The sequence below is a fragment of the Pristiophorus japonicus genome, unplaced genomic scaffold, assembly GCF_044704955.1.
Source record: "Pristiophorus japonicus isolate sPriJap1 unplaced genomic scaffold, sPriJap1.hap1 HAP1_SCAFFOLD_30, whole genome shotgun sequence".
Lineage (NCBI taxonomy): Eukaryota > Metazoa > Chordata > Chondrichthyes > Pristiophoridae > Pristiophorus > Pristiophorus japonicus.
Window position 1 is genome coordinate 11,298,465 of NW_027252779.1, and position 18,998 is coordinate 11,317,462.

An 18,998-nucleotide genomic window follows, 5' to 3' on the forward strand; every position below is an offset into this window, starting at 1 on the left:
GCTGAAACACGGGATTGAGCCATGAACCATCTGGATCTTCAGTCAAACGCCTTCCCAACTGAACTATTTCGGTCTGACAGTAAACGAAGCAAAGTTTTCTCACACCTTTTTGAAAGAAAACCTGACCCCGGAAGGAATTGCCCCACCCACTCTGTCATCGTTTCGGGGCAATGGGTCCAAAACACATCTCAGAGCTCAGGTTGTGTCAATGTAAAGTATAATGATACCGAAAATCTTAATGCTCATGTTCCGTTATCAGTGCCCACGATCCAGGCAATGGTCTTGTACACGTTCCTAAGTTCAAAATGTGTATTTTTTCGCACTGGCAATGAATTAACTGATATCTGTGCTGTGATCAACTAGGTTACTTAGGGTGATGTCGTGCAAGACGTAATGGAAGCCTAATTATAACGGTAATTGTTCTCACACTGCAGTTAAATGTTGGCAAATTTACAGTGTCAATCAGCAATTCAATTCCACATGTTGATTTAATGTTCTGCTGAAGTGTTCATAACGAAACAAAGCTTGCACAACAGGCTCGATCTCACCGTCTTGAAGACACAGTGAAATATACTGGAGAGTTTATAACTGTTTGAGACTTAACAATACTGATGTTGAATATCGGTTAGATCAATCACTCCATGAATTCACTGCTGGGAAATTCAGAACTTGTAAATTGCCTGTGAACGCTAAACATAGACACACAGTGAGCCAATGTGCAATATAGGAGGGGCCCAGGCCAAATGAATGCTCGGGATAAGTTATCAGTGGCTATGGCCCAGGCATTCACTGATTCCAGTCTTGCAGACGTTGCTAAGTTTAAAATGCTGAATATTTCCACACTGGCAATGCATTGACAGATGGTAAGCTAGAGTGATGTGCCGCAAAAATGTACACGGAAGGCTAAAGTTAGCCATGATCGGCAACATTTACGGTGTCAATCAGCACCAGTTGAGCGAGAGCGAGATCTCCTCATTTACTGCTGACTTTGAAACGGAAGGCACAGAAGTGTGTGCTGTATCACGACAACGAATGATGCGCTGCTGATGTGGTTGGGGCAGCAAGAGTGCAGTGAGCTGTGAATTTGTTCAAGAACAGCCATGCAGGTCAAACGGCCGAAAATACAATGTTCCCTGACCGGGAATCGAACCCGGGCCGCAGCGGTGAAAGCGCCGAAACCTAACCACTAAACCACCAGGGAAGCTGCTACACATTTGCTTGCCAACAAGCAGACCCACACAGTCTTTCCTGCTTGCTCCTTCCAAAGTCTCACCACTTTCGCGCCAGGTAAAACTGTTCGGAGCAAATGGCATTTTTTGTGGAGAACACCAAAGATATGTCCGCGCATCCGCAGCATCACGTGCGGGTAGGCATCCACTGAAATCTATTTCATTCTGTCCTTTTCTCGGGATTTTTCACTCTCGGTGCCGGGTGAACATTTCATTTAGTGTTTTTGTCCTGAACTGCAGTCTTTTGCCCATCTCCAGGCGACAGAACCGTTCTGGCTGTCTGTTCCTACTTTTGAGCATTTATTGGAACAGGCCTCCGGTTCATCGTTTATCAGCAAACCAAGAAACAGAAATAAACAGAAAGATGTGCCTCTCCACCCCGTCGGCAAGTAGCAATGACTGTTATTCCAAATAATTCCCAACCCTTGTGATTCTGTGTGGATTTGTTTCATTATAAAGATTTGATTTTCAACGTGATTAAAAACCGAATAAAAATTATGAAAAACACTGGAATGGCCCGTACGGTGATCGAACCCGCGACCTTGGCGTTATTAGCACCACGCTCTAACCAACTGAGCTAACCGGCCACAAGTTGTGTTAACGTTGCGTGAAAGCTCACTCTGCGGGGATTGTGTTTCCAACTCACACTGGATGACAGATTTGCTGCATAAACATTGAACGCATCACATCGCTTAAACATTGTTCACTGTTCATCTACAACACTGCGCAGAGTGTAAATAGAACGTAACAGAACGTAACAGCTTAATCTAAAAACAATTCATGTTGAAAATTATTATCACGCAACCGCTGAACAGCCCACTGTCCCGATATAAAATCAGCCACTACCCTTAGAATGAAGGGAACGCGAAATAACCAAAAATTGCTGAAACACGGGATTGAGCCATGAACCATCTGGATCTTCAGTCAAACGCCTTCCCAACTGAACTATTTCGGTCTGACAGTAAACGAAGCAAAGTTTTCTCACACCTTTTTGAAAGAAAACCTGACCCCGGAAGGAATTGCCCCACCCACTCTGTCCTCGTTTCGGGGCAATGGGTCCAAAACACATCTCAGAGCTCAGGTTGTGTCAATGTAAAGTATAATGATACCGAAAATCTTAATGCTCATGTTCCGTTATCAGTGCCCACGATCCAGGCAATGGTCTTGTACACGTTGCTAAGTTCAAAATGTGTATTTTTTCGCACTGGCAATGAATTAACTGATATCTGTGCTGTGATCAACTAGGTTACTTAGGGTGATGTCGTGCAAGAACGTAATGGAAGCCTAATTATAACGGTGATTGTTGTCACACTGCAGTTAAATGTTGGCAAATTTACAGTGTCAATCAGCAATTCAATTCCACATGTTGATTTAATGTTCTGCTGAAGTGATCATAAAGAAACAAAGCTTGCACAACAGGCTCGATCTCACCGTCTTGAAGACACAGTGAAATATACTGGAGAGTTTATAACTGTTTGAGACTTAACAATACTGATGTTGAATATCGGTTAGATCAATCACTCGATGAATTCACTGCTGGGAAATTCAGAACTTGTAAATTGCCTGTGAACGCTAAACATAGACACACAGTGAGCCAATGTGCAATATAGGAGGGGCCCAGGCCAAATGAATGCTCGGGATAAGTTATCAGTGGCTATGGCCCAGGCATTCACTGATTCCAGTCTTGCAGACGTTGCTAAGTTTAAAATGCTGAATATTTCCACACTGGCAATGCATTGACAGATGGTAAGCTAGAGTGATGTGCCGCAAAAATGTACACGGAAGGCTAAAGTTAGCCATGATCGGCAACATTTACGGTGTCAATCAGCACCAGTTGAGCGAGAGCGAGATCTCCTCATTTACTGCTGACTTTGAAACGGAAGGCACAGAAGTGTGTGCTGTATCACGACAACGAATGATGCGCTGCTGATGTGGTTGGGGCAGCAAGAGTGCAGTGAGCTGTGAATTTGTTCAAGAACAGCCTTGCAGGTCAAACGGCCGAAAATACAATGTTCCCTGACCGGGAATCGAACCCGGGCCGCAGCGGTGAAAGCGCCGAAACCTAACCACTAAACCACCAGGGAAGCTGCTACACATTTGCTTGCCAACAAGCAGACCCACACAGTCTTTCCTGCTTGCTCCTTCCAAAGTCTCACCACTTTCGCGCCAGGTAAAACTGTTCGGAGCAAATGGCATTTTTTGTGGAGAACACCAAAGATATGTCCGCGCATCCGCAGCATCACGTGCGGGTAGGCATCCACTGAAATCTATTTCATTCTGTCCTTTTCTCGGGATTTTTCACTCTCGGTGCCGGGTGAACATTTCATTTAGTGTTTTTGTCCTGAACTGCAGTCTTTTGCCCATCTCCAGGCGACAGAACCGTTCTGGCTGTCTGTTCCTACTTTTGAGCATTTATGGGAACAGGCCTCCGGTTCATCGTTTATCAGCAAACCAAGAAACAGAAATAAACAGAAAGATGTGCCTCTCCACCCCGTCGGCAAGTAGCAATGACTGTTATTCCAAATAATTCCCAACCCTTGTGATTCTGTGTGGATTTGTTTCATTATAAAGATTTGATTTTCAACGTGATTAAAAACCGAATAAAAATTATGAAAAACACTGGAATGGCCCGTACGGGGATCGAACCCGCGACCTTGGCGTTATTAGCACCACGCTCTAACCAACTGAGCTAACCGGCCACAAGTTGTGTTAACGTTGCGTGAAAGCTCACTCTGCGGGGATTGTGTTTCCAACTCACACTGGATGACAGATTTGCTGCATAAACATTGAACGCATCACATCGCTTAAACATTGTTCACTGTTCATCTACAACACTGCGCAGAGTGTAAATAGAACGTAACAGAACGTAACAGCTTAATCTAAAAACAATTCATGTTGAAAATTATTATCACGCAACCGCTGAACAGCCCACTGTCCCGATATAAAATCAGCCACTACCCTTAGAATGAAGGGAACGCGAAATAACCAAAAATTGCTGAAACACGGGATTGAGCCATGAACCATCTGGATCTTCAGTCAAACGCCTTCCCAACTGAACTATTTCGGTCTGACAGTAAACGAAGCAAAGTTTTCTCACACCTTTTTGAAAGAAAACCTGACCCCGGAAGGAATTGCCCCACCCACTCTGTCCTCGTTTCGGGGCAATGGGTCCAAAACACATCTCAGAGCTCAGGTTGTGTCAATGTAAAGTATAATGATACCGAAAATCTTAATGCTCATGTTCCGTTATCAGTGCCCACGATCCAGGCAATGGTCTTGTACACGTTGCTAAGTTCAAAATGTGTATTTTTTCGCACTGGCAATGAATTAACTGATATCTGTGCTGTGATCAACTAGGTTACTTAGGGTGATGTCGTGCAAGAACGTAATGGAAGCCTAATTATAACGGTGATTGTTGTCACACTGCAGTTAAATGTTGGCAAATTTACAGTGTCAATCAGCAATTCAATTCCACATGTTGATTTAATGTTCTGCTGAAGTGATCATAAAGAAACAAAGCTTGCACAACAGGCTCGATCTCACCGTCTTGAAGACACAGTGAAATATACTGGAGAGTTTATAACTGTTTGAGACTTAACAATACTGATGTTGAATATCGGTTAGATCAATCACTCCATGAATTCACTGCTGGGAAATTCAGAACTTGTAAATTGCCTGTGAACGCTAAACATAGACACACAGTGAGCCAATGTGCAATATAGGAGGGGCCCAGGCCAAATGAATGCTCGGGATAAGTTATCAGTGGCTATGGCCCAGGCATTCACTGATTCCAGTCTTGCAGACGTTGCTAAGTTTAAAATGCTGAATATTTCCACACTGGCAATGCATTGACAGATGGTAAGCTAGAGTGATGTGCCGCAAAAATGTACACGGAAGGCTAAAGTTAGCCATGATCGGCAACATTTACGGTGTCAATCAGCACCAGTTGAGCGAGAGCGAGATCTCCTCATTTACTGCTGACTTTGAAACGGAAGGCACAGAAGTGTGTGCTGTATCACGACAACGAATGATGCGCTGCTGATGTGGTTGGGGCAGCAAGAGTGCAGTGAGCTGTGAATTTGTTCAAGAACAGCCATGCAGGTCAAACGGCCGAAAATACAATGTTCCCTGACCGGGAATCGAACCCGGGCCGCAGCGGTGAAAGCGCCGAAACCTAACCACTAAACCACCAGGGAAGCTGCTACACATTTGCTTGCCAACAAGCAGACCCACACAGTCTTTCCTGCTTGCTCCTTCCAAAGTCTCACCACTTTCGCGCCAGGTAAAACTGTTCGGAGCAAATGGCATTTTTTGTGGAGAACACCAAAGATATGTCCGCGCATCCGCAGCATCACGTGCGGGTAGGCATCCACTGAAATCTATTTCATTCTGTCCTTTTCTCGGGATTTTTCACTCTCGGTGCCGGGTGAACATTTCATTTAGTGTTTTTGTCCTGAACTGCAGTCTTTTGCCCATCTCCAGGCGACAGAACCGTTCTGGCTGTCTGTTCCTACTTTTGAGCATTTATGGGAACAGGCCTCCGGTTCATCGTTTATCAGCAAACCAAGAAACAGAAATAAACAGAAAGATGTGCCTCTCCACCCCGTCGGCAAGTAGCAATGACTGTTATTCCAAATAATTCCCAACCCTTGTGATTCTGTGTGGATTTGTTTCATTATAAAGATTTGATTTTCAACGTGATTAAAAACCGAATAAAAATTATGAAAAACACTGGAATGGCCCGTACGGGGATCGAACCCGCGACCTTGGCGTTATTAGCACCACGCTCTAACCAACTGAGCTAACCGGCCACAAGTTGTGTTAACGTTGCGTGAAAGCTCACTCTGCGGGGATTGTGTTTCCAACTCACACTGGATGACAGATTTGCTGCATAAACATTGAACGCATCACATCGCTTAAACATTGTTCACTGTTCATCTACAACACTGCGCAGAGTGTAAATAGAACGTAACAGAACGTAACAGCTTAATCTAAAAACAATTCATGTTGAAAATTATTATCACGCAACCGCTGAACAGCCCACTGTCCCGATATAAAATCAGCCACTACCCTTAGAATGAAGGGAACGCGAAATAACCAAAAATTGCTGAAACACGGGATTGAGCCATGAACCATCTGGATCTTCAGTCAAACGCCTTCCCAACTGAACTATTTCGGTCTGACAGTAAACGAAGCAAAGTTTTCTCACACCTTTTTGAAAGAAAACCTGACCCCGGAAGGAATTGCCCCACCCACTCTGTCCTCGTTTCGGGGCAATGGGTCCAAAACACATCTCAGAGCTCAGGTTGTGTCAATGTAAAGTATAATGATACCGAAAATCTTAATGCTCATGTTCCGTTATCAGTGCCCACGATCCAGGCAATGGTCTTGTACACGTTGCTAAGTTCAAAATGTGTATTTTTTCGCACTGGCAATGAATTAACTGATATCTGTGCTGTGATCAACTAGGTTACTTAGGGTGATGTCGTGCAAGAACGTAATGGAAGCCTAATTATAACGGTGATTGTTGTCACACTGCAGTTAAATGTTGGCAAATTTACAGTGTCAATCAGCAATTCAATTCCACATGTTGATTTAATGTTCTGCTGAAGTGATCATAAAGAAACAAAGCTTGCACAACAGGCTCGATCTCACCGTCTTGAAGACACAGTGAAATATACTGGAGAGTTTATAACTGTTTGAGACTTAACAATACTGATGTTGAATATCGGTTAGATCAATCACTCGATGAATTCACTGCTGGGAAATTCAGAACTTGTAAATTGCCTGTGAACGCTAAACATAGACACACAGTGAGCCAATGTGCAATATAGGAGGGGCCCAGGCCAAATGAATGCTCGGGATAAGTTATCAGTGGCTATGGCCCAGGCATTCACTGATTCCAGTCTTGCAGACGTTGCTAAGTTTAAAATGCTGAATATTTCCACACTGGCAATGCATTGACAGATGGTAAGCTAGAGTGATGTGCCGCAAAAATGTACACGGAAGGCTAAAGTTAGCCATGATCGGCAACATTTACGGTGTCAATCAGCACCAGTTGAGCGAGAGCGAGATCTCCTCATTTACTGCTGACTTTGAAACGGAAGGCACAGAAGTGTGTGCTGTATCACGACAACGAATGATGCGCTGCTGATGTGGTTGGGGCAGCAAGAGTGCAGTGAGCTGTGAATTTGTTCAAGAACAGCCTTGCAGGTCAAACGGCCGAAAATACAATGTTCCCTGACCGGGAATCGAACCCGGGCCGCAGCGGTGAAAGCGCCGAAACCTAACCACTAAACCACCAGGGAAGCTGCTACACATTTGCTTGCCAACAAGCAGACCCACACAGTCTTTCCTGCTTGCTCCTTCCAAAGTCTCACCACTTTCGCGCCAGGTAAAACTGTTCGGAGCAAATGGCATTTTTTGTGGAGAACACCAAAGATATGTCCGCGCATCCGCAGCATCACGTGCGGGTAGGCATCCACTGAAATCTATTTCATTCTGTCCTTTTCTCGGGATTTTTCACTCTCGGTGCCGGGTGAACATTTCATTTAGTGTTTTTGTCCTGAACTGCAGTCTTTTGCCCATCTCCAGGCGACAGAACCGTTCTGGCTGTCTGTTCCTACTTTTGAGCATTTATGGGAACAGGCCTCCGGTTCATCGTTTATCAGCAAACCAAGAAACAGAAATAAACAGAAAGATGTGCCTCTCCACCCCGTCGGCAAGTAGCAATGACTGTTATTCCAAATAATTCCCAACCCTTGTGATTCTGTGTGGATTTGTTTCATTATAAAGATTTGATTTTCAACGTGATTAAAAACCGAATAAAAATTATGAAAAACACTGGAATGGCCCGTACGGGGATCGAACCCGCGACCTTGGCGTTATTAGCACCACGCTCTAACCAACTGAGCTAACCGGCCACAAGTTGTGTTAACGTTGCGTGAAAGCTCACTCTGCGGGGATTGTGTTTCCAACTCACACTGGATGACAGATTTGCTGCATAAACATTGAACGCATCACATCGCTTAAACATTGTTCACTGTTCATCTACAACACTGCGCAGAGTGTAAATAGAACGTAACAGAACGTAACAGCTTAATCTAAAAACAATTCATGTTGAAAATTATTATCACGCAACCGCTGAACAGCCCACTGTCCCGATATAAAATCAGCCACTACCCTTAGAATGAAGGGAACGCGAAATAACCAAAAATTGCTGAAACACGGGATTGAGCCATGAACCATCTGGATCTTCAGTCAAACGCCTTCCCAACTGAACTATTTCGGTCTGACAGTAAACGAAGCAAAGTTTTCTCACACCTTTTTGAAAGAAAACCTGACCCCGGAAGGAATTGCCCCACCCACTCTGTCATCGTTTCGGGGCAATGGGTCCAAAACACATCTCAGAGCTCAGGTTGTGTCAATGTAAAGTATAATGATACCGAAAATCTTAATGCTCATGTTCCGTTATCAGTGCCCACGATCCAGGCAATGGTCTTGTACACGTTCCTAAGTTCAAAATGTGTATTTTTTCGCACTGGCAATGAATTAACTGATATCTGTGCTGTGATCAACTAGGTTACTTAGGGTGATGTCGTGCAAGAACGTAATGGAAGCCTAATTATAACGGTAATTGTTCTCACACTGCAGTTAAATGTTGGCAAATTTACAGTGTCAATCAGCAATTCAATTCCACATGTTGATTTAATGTTCTGCTGAAGTGTTCATAACGAAACAAAGCTTGCACAACAGGCTCGATCTCACCGTCTTGAAGACACAGTGAAATATACTGGAGAGTTTATAACTGTTTGAGACTTAACAATACTGATGTTGAATATCGGTTAGATCAATCACTCCATGAATTCACTGCTGGGAAATTCAGAACTTGTAAATTGCCTGTGAACGCTAAACATAGACACACAGTGAGCCAATGTGCAATATAGGAGGGGCCCAGGCCAAATGAATGCTCGGGATAAGTTATCAGTGGCTATGGCCCAGGCATTCACTGATTCCAGTCTTGCAGACGTTGCTAAGTTTAAAATGCTGAATATTTCCACACTGGCAATGCATTGACAGATGGTAAGCTAGAGTGATGTGCCGCAAAAATGTACACGGAAGGCTAAAGTTAGCCATGATCGGCAACATTTACGGTGTCAATCAGCACCAGTTGAGCGAGAGCGAGATCTCCTCATTTACTGCTGACTTTGAAACGGAAGGCACAGAAGTGTGTGCTGTATCACGACAACGAATGATGCGCTGCTGATGTGGTTGGGGCAGCAAGAGTGCAGTGAGCTGTGAATTTGTTCAAGAACAGCCATGCAGGTCAAACGGCCGAAAATACAATGTTCCCTGACCGGGAATCGAACCCGGGCCGCAGCGGTGAAAGCGCCGAAACCTAACCACTAAACCACCAGGGAAGCTGCTACACATTTGCTTGCCAACAAGCAGACCCACACAGTCTTTCCTGCTTGCTCCTTCCAAAGTCTCACCACTTTCGCGCCAGGTAAAACTGTTCGGAGCAAATGGCATTTTTTGTGGAGAACACCAAAGATATGTCCGCGCATCCGCAGCATCACGTGCGGGTAGGCATCCACTGAAATCTATTTCATTCTGTCCTTTTCTCGGGATTTTTCACTCTCGGTGCCGGGTGAACATTTCATTTAGTGTTTTTGTCCTGAACTGCAGTCTTTTGCCCATCTCCAGGCGACAGAACCGTTCTGGCTGTCTGTTCCTACTTTTGAGCATTTATGGGAACAGGCCTCCGGTTCATCGTTTATCAGCAAACCAAGAAACAGAAATAAACAGAAAGATGTGCCTCTCCACCCCGTCGGCAAGTAGCAATGACTGTTATTCCAAATAATTCCCAACCCTTGTGATTCTGTGTGGATTTGTTTCATTATAAAGATTTGATTTTCAACGTGATTAAAAACCGAATAAAAATTATGAAAAACACTGGAATGGCCCGTACGGGGATCGAACCCGCGACCTTGGCGTTATTAGCACCACGCTCTAACCAACTGAGCTAACCGGCCACAAGTTGTGTTAACGTTGCGTGAAAGCTCACTCTGCGGGGATTGTGTTTCCAACTCACACTGGATGACAGATTTGCTGCATAAACATTGAACGCATCACATCGCTTAAACATTGTTCACTGTTCATCTACAACACTGCGCAGAGTGTAAATAGAACGTAACAGAACGTAACAGCTTAATCTAAAAACAATTCATGTTGAAAATTATTATCACGCAACCGCTGAACAGCCCACTGTCCCGATATAAAATCAGCCACTACCCTTAGAATGAAGGGAACGCGAAATAACCAAAAATTGCTGAAACACGGGATTGAGCCATGAACCATCTGGATCTTCAGTCAAACGCCTTCCCAACTGAACTATTTCGGTCTGACAGTAAACGAAGCAAAGTTTTCTCACACCTTTTTGAAAGAAAACCTGACCCCGGAAGGAATTGCCCCACCCACTCTGTCATCGTTTCGGGGCAATGGGTCCAAAACACATCTCAGAGCTCAGGTTGTGTCAATGTAAAGTATAATGATACCGAAAATCTTAATGCTCATGTTCCGTTATCAGTGCCCACGATCCAGGCAATGGTCTTGTACACGTTCCTAAGTTCAAAATGTGTATTTTTTCGCACTGGCAATGAATTAACTGATATCTGTGCTGTGATCAACTAGGTTACTTAGGGTGATGTCGTGCAAGAACGTAATGGAAGCCTAATTATAACGGTAATTGTTCTCACACTGCAGTTAAATGTTGGCAAATTTACAGTGTCAATCAGCAATTCAATTCCACATGTTGATTTAATGTTCTGCTGAAGTGTTCATAACGAAACAAAGCTTGCACAACAGGCTCGATCTCACCGTCTTGAAGACACAGTGAAATATACTGGAGAGTTTATAACTGTTTGAGACTTAACAATACTGATGTTGAATATCGGTTAGATCAATCACTCCATGAATTCACTGCTGGGAAATTCAGAACTTGTAAATTGCCTGTGAACGCTAAACATAGACACACAGTGAGCCAATGTGCAATATAGGAGGGGCCCAGGCCAAATGAATGCTCGGGATAAGTTATCAGTGGCTATGGCCCAGGCATTCACTGATTCCAGTCTTGCAGACGTTGCTAAGTTTAAAATGCTGAATATTTCCACACTGGCAATGCATTGACAGATGGTAAGCTAGAGTGATGTGCCGCAAAAATGTACACGGAAGGCTAAAGTTAGCCATGATCGGCAACATTTACGGTGTCAATCAGCACCAGTTGAGCGAGAGCGAGATCTCCTCATTTACTGCTGACTTTGAAACGGAAGGCACAGAAGTGTGTGCTGTATCACGACAACGAATGATGCGCTGCTGATGTGGTTGGGGCAGCAAGAGTGCAGTGAGCTGTGAATTTGTTCAAGAACAGCCATGCAGGTCAAACGGCCGAAAATACAATGTTCCCTGACCGGGAATCGAACCCGGGCCGCAGCGGTGAAAGCGCCGAAACCTAACCACTAAACCACCAGGGAAGCTGCTACACATTTGCTTGCCAACAAGCAGACCCACACAGTCTTTCCTGCTTGCTCCTTCCAAAGTCTCACCACTTTCGCGCCAGGTAAAACTGTTCGGAGCAAATGGCATTTTTTGTGGAGAACACCAAAGATATGTCCGCGCATCCGCAGCATCACGTGCGGGTAGGCATCCACTGAAATCTATTTCATTCTGTCCTTTTCTCGGGATTTTTCACTCTCGGTGCCGGGTGAACATTTCATTTAGTGTTTTTGTCCTGAACTGCAGTCTTTTGCCCATCTCCAGGCGACAGAACCGTTCTGGCTGTCTGTTCCTACTTTTGAGCATTTATGGGAACAGGCCTCCGGTTCATCGTTTATCAGCAAACCAAGAAACAGAAATAAACAGAAAGATGTGCCTCTCCACCCCGTCGGCAAGTAGCAATGACTGTTATTCCAAATAATTCCCAACCCTTGTGATTCTGTGTGGATTTGTTTCATTATAAAGATTTGATTTTCAACGTGATTAAAAACCGAATAAAAATTATGAAAAACACTGGAATGGCCCGTACGGGGATCGAACCCGCGACCTTGGCGTTATTAGCACCACGCTCTAACCAACTGAGCTAACCGGCCACAAGTTGTGTTAACGTTGCGTGAAAGCTCACTCTGCGGGGATTGTGTTTCCAACTCACACTGGATGACAGATTTGCTGCATAAACATTGAACGCATCACATCGCTTAAACATTGTTCACTGTTCATCTACAACACTGCGCAGAGTGTAAATAGAACGTAACAGAACGTAACAGCTTAATCTAAAAACAATTCATGTTGAAAATTATTATCACGCAACCGCTGAACAGCCCACTGTCCCGATATAAAATCAGCCACTACCCTTAGAATGAAGGGAACGCGAAATAACCAAAAATTGCTGAAACACGGGATTGAGCCATGAACCATCTGGATCTTCAGTCAAACGCCTTCCCAACTGAACTATTTCGGTCTGACAGTAAACGAAGCAAAGTTTTCTCACACCTTTTTGAAAGAAAACCTGACCCCGGAAGGAATTGCCCCACCCACTCTGTCCTCGTTTCGGGGCAATGGGTCCAAAACACATCTCAGAGCTCAGGTTGTGTCAATGTAAAGTATAATGATACCGAAAATCTTAATGCTCATGTTCCGTTATCAGTGCCCACGATCCAGGCAATGGTCTTGTACACGTTGCTAAATTCAAAATGTGTATTTTTTCGCACTGGCAATGAATTAACTGATATCTGTGCTGTGATCAACTAGGTTACTTAGGGTGATGTCGTGCAAGAACGTAATGGAAGCCTAATTATAACGGTGATTGTTGTCACACTGCAGTTAAATGTTGGCAAATTTACAGTGTCAATCAGCAATTCAATTCCACATGTTGATTTAATGTTCTGCTGAAGTGATCATAAAGAAACAAAGCTTGCACAACAGGCTCGATCTCACCGTCTTGAAGACACAGTGAAATATACTGGAGAGTTTATAACTGTTTGAGACTTAACAATACTGATGTTGAATATCGGTTAGATCAATCACTCGATGAATTCACTGCTGGGAAATTCAGAACTTGTAAATTGCCTGTGAACGCTAAACATAGACACACAGTGAGCCAATGTGCAATATAGGAGGGGCCCAGGCCAAATGAATGCTCGGGATAAGTTATCAGTGGCTATGGCCCAGGCATTCACTGATTCCAGTCTTGCAGACGTTGCTAAGTTTAAAATGCTGAATATTTCCACACTGGCAATGCATTGACAGATGGTAAGCTAGAGTGATGTGCCGCAAAAATGTACACGGAAGGCTAAAGTTAGCCATGATCGGCAACATTTACGGTGTCAATCAGCACCAGTTGAGCGAGAGCGAGATCTCCTCATTTACTGCTGACTTTGAAACGGAAGGCACAGAAGTGTGTGCTGTATCACGACAACGAATGATGCGCTGCTGATGTGGTTGGGGCAGCAAGAGTGCAGTGAGCTGTGAATTTGTTCAAGAACAGCCTTGCAGGTCAAACGGCCGAAAATACAATGTTCCCTGACCGGGAATCGAACCCGGGCCGCAGCGGTGAAAGCGCCGAAACCTAACCACTAAACCACCAGGGAAGCTGCTACACATTTGCTTGCCAACAAGCAGACCCACACAGTCTTTCCTGCTTGCTCCTTCCAAAGTCTCACCACTTTCGCGCCAGGTAAAACTGTTCGGAGCAAATGGCATTTTTTGTGGAGAACACCAAAGATATGTCCGCGCATCCGCAGCATCACGTGCGGGTAGGCATCCACTGAAATCTATTTCATTCTGTCCTTTTCTCGGGATTTTTCACTCTCGGTGCCGGGTGAACATTTCATTTAGTGTTTTTGTCCTGAACTGCAGTCTTTTGCCCATCTCCAGGCGACAGAACCGTTCTGGCTGTCTGTTCCTACTTTTGAGCATTTATGGGAACAGGCCTCCGGTTCATCGTTTATCAGCAAACCAAGAAACAGAAATAAACAGAAAGATGTGCCTCTCCACCCCGTCGGCAAGTAGCAATGACTGTTATTCCAAATAATTCCCAACCCTTGTGATTCTGTGTGGATTTGTTTCATTATAAAGATTTGATTTTCAACGTGATTAAAAACCGAATAAAAATTATGAAAAACACTGGAATGGCCCGTACGGGGATCGAACCCGCGACCTTGGCGTTATTAGCACCACGCTCTAACCAACTGAGCTAACCGGCCACAAGTTGTGTTAACGTTGCGTGAAAGCTCACTCTGCGGGGATTGTGTTTCCAACTCACACTGGATGACAGATTTGCTGCATAAACATTGAACGCATCACATCGCTTAAACATTGTTCACTGTTCATCTACAACACTGCGCAGAGTGTAAATAGAACGTAACAGAACGTAACAGCTTAATCTAAAAACAATTCATGTTGAAAATTATTATCACGCAACCGCTGAACAGCCCACTGTCCCGATATAAAATCAGCCACTACCCTTAGAATGAAGGGAACGCGAAATAACCAAAAATTGCTGAAACACGGGATTGAGCCATGAACCATCTGGATCTTCAGTCAAACGCCTTCCCAACTGAACTATTTCGGTCTGACAGTAAACGAAGCAAAGTTTTCTCACACCTTTTTGAAAGAAAACCTGACCCCGGAAGGAATTGCCCCACCCACTCTGTCATCGTTTCGGGGCAATGGGTCCAAAACACATCTCAGAGCTCAGGTTGTGTCAATGTAAAGTATAATGATACCGAAAATCTTAATGCTCATGTTCCGTTATCAGTGCCCACGATCCAGGCAATGGTCTTGTACACGTTCCTAAGTTCAAAATGTGTATTTTTTCGCACTGGCAATGAATTAACTGATATCTGTGCTGTGATCAACTAGGTTACTTAGGGTGATGTCGTGCAAGAACGTAATGGAAGCCTAATTATAACGGTAATTGTTCTCACACTGCAGTTAAATGTTGGCAAATTTACAGTGTCAATCAGCAATTCAATTCCACATGTTGATTTAATGTTCTGCTGAAGTGTTCATAACGAAACAAAGCTTGCACAACAGGCTCGATCTCACCGTCTTGAAGACACAGTGAAATATACTGGAGAGTTTATAACTGTTTGAGACTTAACAATACTGATGTTGAATATCGGTTAGATCAATCACTCCATGAATTCACTGCTGGGAAATTCAGAGCTTGTAAATTGCCTGTGAACGCTAAACATAGACACACAGTGAGCCAATGTGCAATATAGGAGGGGCCCAGGCCAAATGAATGCTCGGGATAAGTTATCAGTGGCCATGGCCCAGGCATTCACTGATTCCAGTCTTGCAGACGTTGCTAAGTTTAAAATGCTGAATATTTCCACACTGGCAATGCATTGACAGATGGTAAGCTAGAGTGATGTGCCGCAAAAATGTACACGGAAGGCTAAAGTTAGCCATGATTGGCAACATTTACGGTGTCAATCAGCACCAGTTGAGCGAGAGCGAGATCTCCTCATTTACTGCTGACTTTGAAACGGAAGGCACAGAAGTGTGTGCTGTATCACTACAACGAATGATGCGCTGCTGATGGTTGGGGCAGCAAGAGTGCAGTGAGCTGTGAATTTGTTCAAGAACAGCCTTGCAGGTCAAACGGCCGAAAATACAATGTTCCCTGACCGGGAATCGAACCCGGGCCGCAGCGGTGAAAGCGCCGAAACCTAACCACTAAACCACCAGGGAAGCTGCTACACATTTGCTTGCCAACAAGCAGACCCACACAGTCTTTCCTGCTTGCTCCTTCCAAAGTCTCACCACTTTCGCGCCAGGTAAAACTGTTCGGAGCAAATGGCATTTTTTGTGGAGAACACCAAAGATATGTCCGCGCATCCGCAGCATCACGTGCGGGTAGGCATCCACTGAAATCTATTTCATTCTGTCCTTTTCTCGGGATTTTTCACTCTCGGTGCCGGGTGAACATTTCATTTAGTGTTTTTGTCCTGAACTGCAGTCTTTTGCCCATCTCCAGGCGACAGAACCGTTCTGGCTGTCTGTTCCTACTTTTGAGCATTTATGGGAACAGGCCTCCGGTTCATCGTTTATCAGCAAACCAAGAAACAGAAATAAACAGAAAGATGTGCCTCTCCACCCCGTCGGCAAGTAGCAATGACTGTTATTCCAAATAATTCCCAACCCTTGTGATTCTGTGTGGATTTGTTTCATTATAAAGATTTGATTTTCAACGTGATTAAAAACCGAATAAAAATTATGAAAAACACTGGAATGGCCCGTACGGGGATCGAACCCGCGACCTTGGCGTTATTAGCACCACGCTCTAACCAACTGAGCTAACCGGCCACAAGTTGTGTTAACGTTGCGTGAAAGCTCACTCTGCGGGGATTGTGTTTCCAACTCACACTGGATGACAGATTTGCTGCATAAACATTGAACGCATCACATCGCTTAAACATTGTTCACTGTTCATCTACAACACTGCGCAGAGTGTAAATAGAACGTAACAGAACGTAACAGCTTAATCTAAAAACAATTCATGTTGAAAATTATTATCACGCAACCGCTGAACAGCCCACTGTCCCGATATAAAATCAGCCACTACCCTTAGAATGAAGGGAACGCGAAATAACCAAAAATTGCTGAAACACGGGATTGAGCCATGAACCATCTGGATCTTCAGTCAAACGCCTTCCCAACTGAACTATTTCGGTCTGACAGTAAACGAAGCAAAGTTTTCTCACACCTTTTTGAAAGAAAACCTGACCCCGGAAGGAATTGCCCCACCCACTCTGTCATCGTTTCGGGGCAATGGGTCCAAAACACATCTCAGAGCTCAGGTTGTGTCAATGTAAAGTATAATGATACCGAAAATCTTAATGCTCATGTTCCGTTATCAGTGCCCACGATCCAGGCAATGGTCTTGTACACGTTCCTAAGTTCAAAATGTGTATTTTTTCGCACTGGCAATGAATTAACTGATATCTGTGCTGTGATCAACTAGGTTACTTAGGGTGATGTCGTGCAAGAACGTAATGGAAGCCTAATTATAACGGTAATTGTTCTCACACTGCAGTTAAATGTTGGCAAATTTACAGTGTCAATCAGCAATTCAATTCCACATGTTGATTTAATGTTCTGCTGAAGTGTTCATAACGAAACAAAGCTTGCACAACAGGCTCGATCTCACCGTCTTGAAGACACAGTGAAATATACTGGAGAGTTTATAACTGTTTGAGACTTAACAATACTGATGTTGAATATCGGTTAGATCAATCACTCCATGAATTCACTGCTGGGAAATTCAGAGCTTGTAAATTGCCTGTGAACGCTAAACATAGACACACAGTGAGCCAATGTGCAATATAGGAGGGGCCCAGGCCAAATGAATGCTCGGGATAAGTTATCAGTGGCCATGGCCCAGGCATTCACTGATTCCAGTCTTGCAGACGTTGCTAAGTTTAAAATGCTGAATATTTCCACACTGGCAATGCATTGACAGATGGTAAGCTAGAGTGATGTGCCGCAAAAATGTACACGGAAGGCTAAAGTTAGCCATGATTGGCAACATTTACGGTGTCAATCAGCACCAGTTGAGCGAGAGCGAGATCTCCTCATTTACTGCTGACTTTGAAACGGAAGGCACAGAAGTGTGTGCTGTATCACTACAACGAATGATGCGCTGCTGATGGTTGGGGCAGCAAGAGTGCAGTGAGCTGTGAATTTGTTCAAGAACAGCCTTGCAGGTCAAACGGCCGAAAATACAATGTTCCCTGACCGGGAATCGAACCCGGGCCGCAGCGGTGAAAGCGCCGAAACCTCCGAAACCTAACCACTAAACCACCAGGGAAGCTGCTACACATTTGCTTGCCAACAAGCAGACCCACACAGTCTTTCCTGCTTGCTCCTTCCAAAGTCTCACCACTTTCGCGCCAGGTAAAACTGTTCGGAGCAAATGGCATTTTTTGTGGAGAACACCAAAGATATGTCCGCGCATCCGCAGCATCACGTGCGGGTAGGCATCCACTGAAATCTATTTCATTCTGTCCTTTTCTCGGGATTTTTCACTCTCGGTGCCGGGTGAACATTTCATTTAGTGTTTTTGTCCTGAACTACAGTCTTTTGCCCATCTCCAGGCGACAGAACCGTTCTGGCTGTCTGTTCCTACTTTTGAGCATTTACGGGAACAGGCCTCCGGTTCATCGTTTATCAGCAAACCAAGAAACAGAAATAAACAGAAAGATGTGCCTCTCCACCCCGTCGGCAAGTAGCAATGACTGTTATTCCAAATAATTCCCAACCCTTGTGATTCTGTGTGGATTTGTTTCATTATAAAGATTTGATTTTCAACGTGACTAAAACACCGAATAAAAATTATGAAAAACACTGGAATGGCCCGTACGGGGATCGAACCCGCGACCTTGGCGTTATTAGCACCACGCTCTAACCAACTGAGCTAACCGGCCACAAGTTGTGTTAACGTTGCGTGAAAGCTCACTCTGCGGGGATTGTGTTTCCAACTCACACTGGATGACAGATTTACTGCATAAACATTGAACGCATCACATCGCTTAAACATTGTTCACTGTTCATCTACAACACTGCGCAGAGTGTAAATAGAACGTAACAGAACGTAACAGCTTAATCTAAAAACAATTCATGTTGAAAATTATTATCACGCAACCGCTGAACAGCCCACTGTCCCGATATAAAATCAGCCACTACCCTTAGAATGAAGGGAACGCG

At 44.3% G+C, this 18,998-nt stretch overlaps 17 non-coding genes across 17 annotated transcripts; all 17 read right to left on the reverse strand.

Annotated features, from left to right (window-relative positions):
* Positions 1 to 1,129: 1,129 nt before the first annotated feature.
* Positions 1,130 to 1,201, reverse strand: trnae-uuc (transfer RNA glutamic acid (anticodon UUC)). The gene has a single exon. It is a non-coding gene; the product is annotated as a tRNA-Glu (tRNA).
* A 541-nt stretch (positions 1,202 to 1,742) lies between these two features.
* On the reverse strand, positions 1,743 to 1,816 carry trnai-aau (transfer RNA isoleucine (anticodon AAU)). The gene has a single exon. It is a non-coding gene; the product is annotated as a tRNA-Ile (tRNA).
* A 1,425-nt stretch (positions 1,817 to 3,241) lies between these two features.
* On the reverse strand, positions 3,242 to 3,313 carry trnae-uuc (transfer RNA glutamic acid (anticodon UUC)). The gene has a single exon. It is a non-coding gene; the product is annotated as a tRNA-Glu (tRNA).
* Positions 3,314 to 3,854: 541 nt separating this feature from the next.
* trnai-aau (transfer RNA isoleucine (anticodon AAU)) lies at positions 3,855 to 3,928 on the reverse strand. The gene has a single exon. It is a non-coding gene; the product is annotated as a tRNA-Ile (tRNA).
* Positions 3,929 to 5,353: 1,425 nt separating this feature from the next.
* On the reverse strand, positions 5,354 to 5,425 carry trnae-uuc (transfer RNA glutamic acid (anticodon UUC)). Its single transcript has one exon. It is a non-coding gene; the product is annotated as a tRNA-Glu (tRNA).
* Positions 5,426 to 5,966: 541 nt separating this feature from the next.
* Positions 5,967 to 6,040, reverse strand: trnai-aau (transfer RNA isoleucine (anticodon AAU)). The gene has a single exon. It is a non-coding gene; the product is annotated as a tRNA-Ile (tRNA).
* A 1,425-nt stretch (positions 6,041 to 7,465) lies between these two features.
* Positions 7,466 to 7,537, reverse strand: trnae-uuc (transfer RNA glutamic acid (anticodon UUC)). The gene has a single exon. It is a non-coding gene; the product is annotated as a tRNA-Glu (tRNA).
* A 541-nt stretch (positions 7,538 to 8,078) lies between these two features.
* trnai-aau (transfer RNA isoleucine (anticodon AAU)) lies at positions 8,079 to 8,152 on the reverse strand. The gene has a single exon. It is a non-coding gene; the product is annotated as a tRNA-Ile (tRNA).
* Positions 8,153 to 9,577: 1,425 nt separating this feature from the next.
* On the reverse strand, positions 9,578 to 9,649 carry trnae-uuc (transfer RNA glutamic acid (anticodon UUC)). Its single transcript has one exon. It is a non-coding gene; the product is annotated as a tRNA-Glu (tRNA).
* A 541-nt stretch (positions 9,650 to 10,190) lies between these two features.
* On the reverse strand, positions 10,191 to 10,264 carry trnai-aau (transfer RNA isoleucine (anticodon AAU)). The gene has a single exon. It is a non-coding gene; the product is annotated as a tRNA-Ile (tRNA).
* A 1,425-nt stretch (positions 10,265 to 11,689) lies between these two features.
* trnae-uuc (transfer RNA glutamic acid (anticodon UUC)) lies at positions 11,690 to 11,761 on the reverse strand. The gene has a single exon. It is a non-coding gene; the product is annotated as a tRNA-Glu (tRNA).
* A 541-nt stretch (positions 11,762 to 12,302) lies between these two features.
* On the reverse strand, positions 12,303 to 12,376 carry trnai-aau (transfer RNA isoleucine (anticodon AAU)). The gene has a single exon. It is a non-coding gene; the product is annotated as a tRNA-Ile (tRNA).
* Positions 12,377 to 13,801: 1,425 nt separating this feature from the next.
* trnae-uuc (transfer RNA glutamic acid (anticodon UUC)) lies at positions 13,802 to 13,873 on the reverse strand. The gene has a single exon. It is a non-coding gene; the product is annotated as a tRNA-Glu (tRNA).
* Positions 13,874 to 14,414: 541 nt separating this feature from the next.
* Positions 14,415 to 14,488, reverse strand: trnai-aau (transfer RNA isoleucine (anticodon AAU)). The gene has a single exon. It is a non-coding gene; the product is annotated as a tRNA-Ile (tRNA).
* Positions 14,489 to 15,911: 1,423 nt separating this feature from the next.
* trnae-uuc (transfer RNA glutamic acid (anticodon UUC)) lies at positions 15,912 to 15,983 on the reverse strand. The gene has a single exon. It is a non-coding gene; the product is annotated as a tRNA-Glu (tRNA).
* Positions 15,984 to 16,524: 541 nt separating this feature from the next.
* trnai-aau (transfer RNA isoleucine (anticodon AAU)) lies at positions 16,525 to 16,598 on the reverse strand. The gene has a single exon. It is a non-coding gene; the product is annotated as a tRNA-Ile (tRNA).
* Positions 16,599 to 18,644: 2,046 nt separating this feature from the next.
* trnai-aau (transfer RNA isoleucine (anticodon AAU)) lies at positions 18,645 to 18,718 on the reverse strand. Its single transcript has one exon. It is a non-coding gene; the product is annotated as a tRNA-Ile (tRNA).
* Between the last annotated feature and the right edge of the window lie 280 nt (positions 18,719 to 18,998).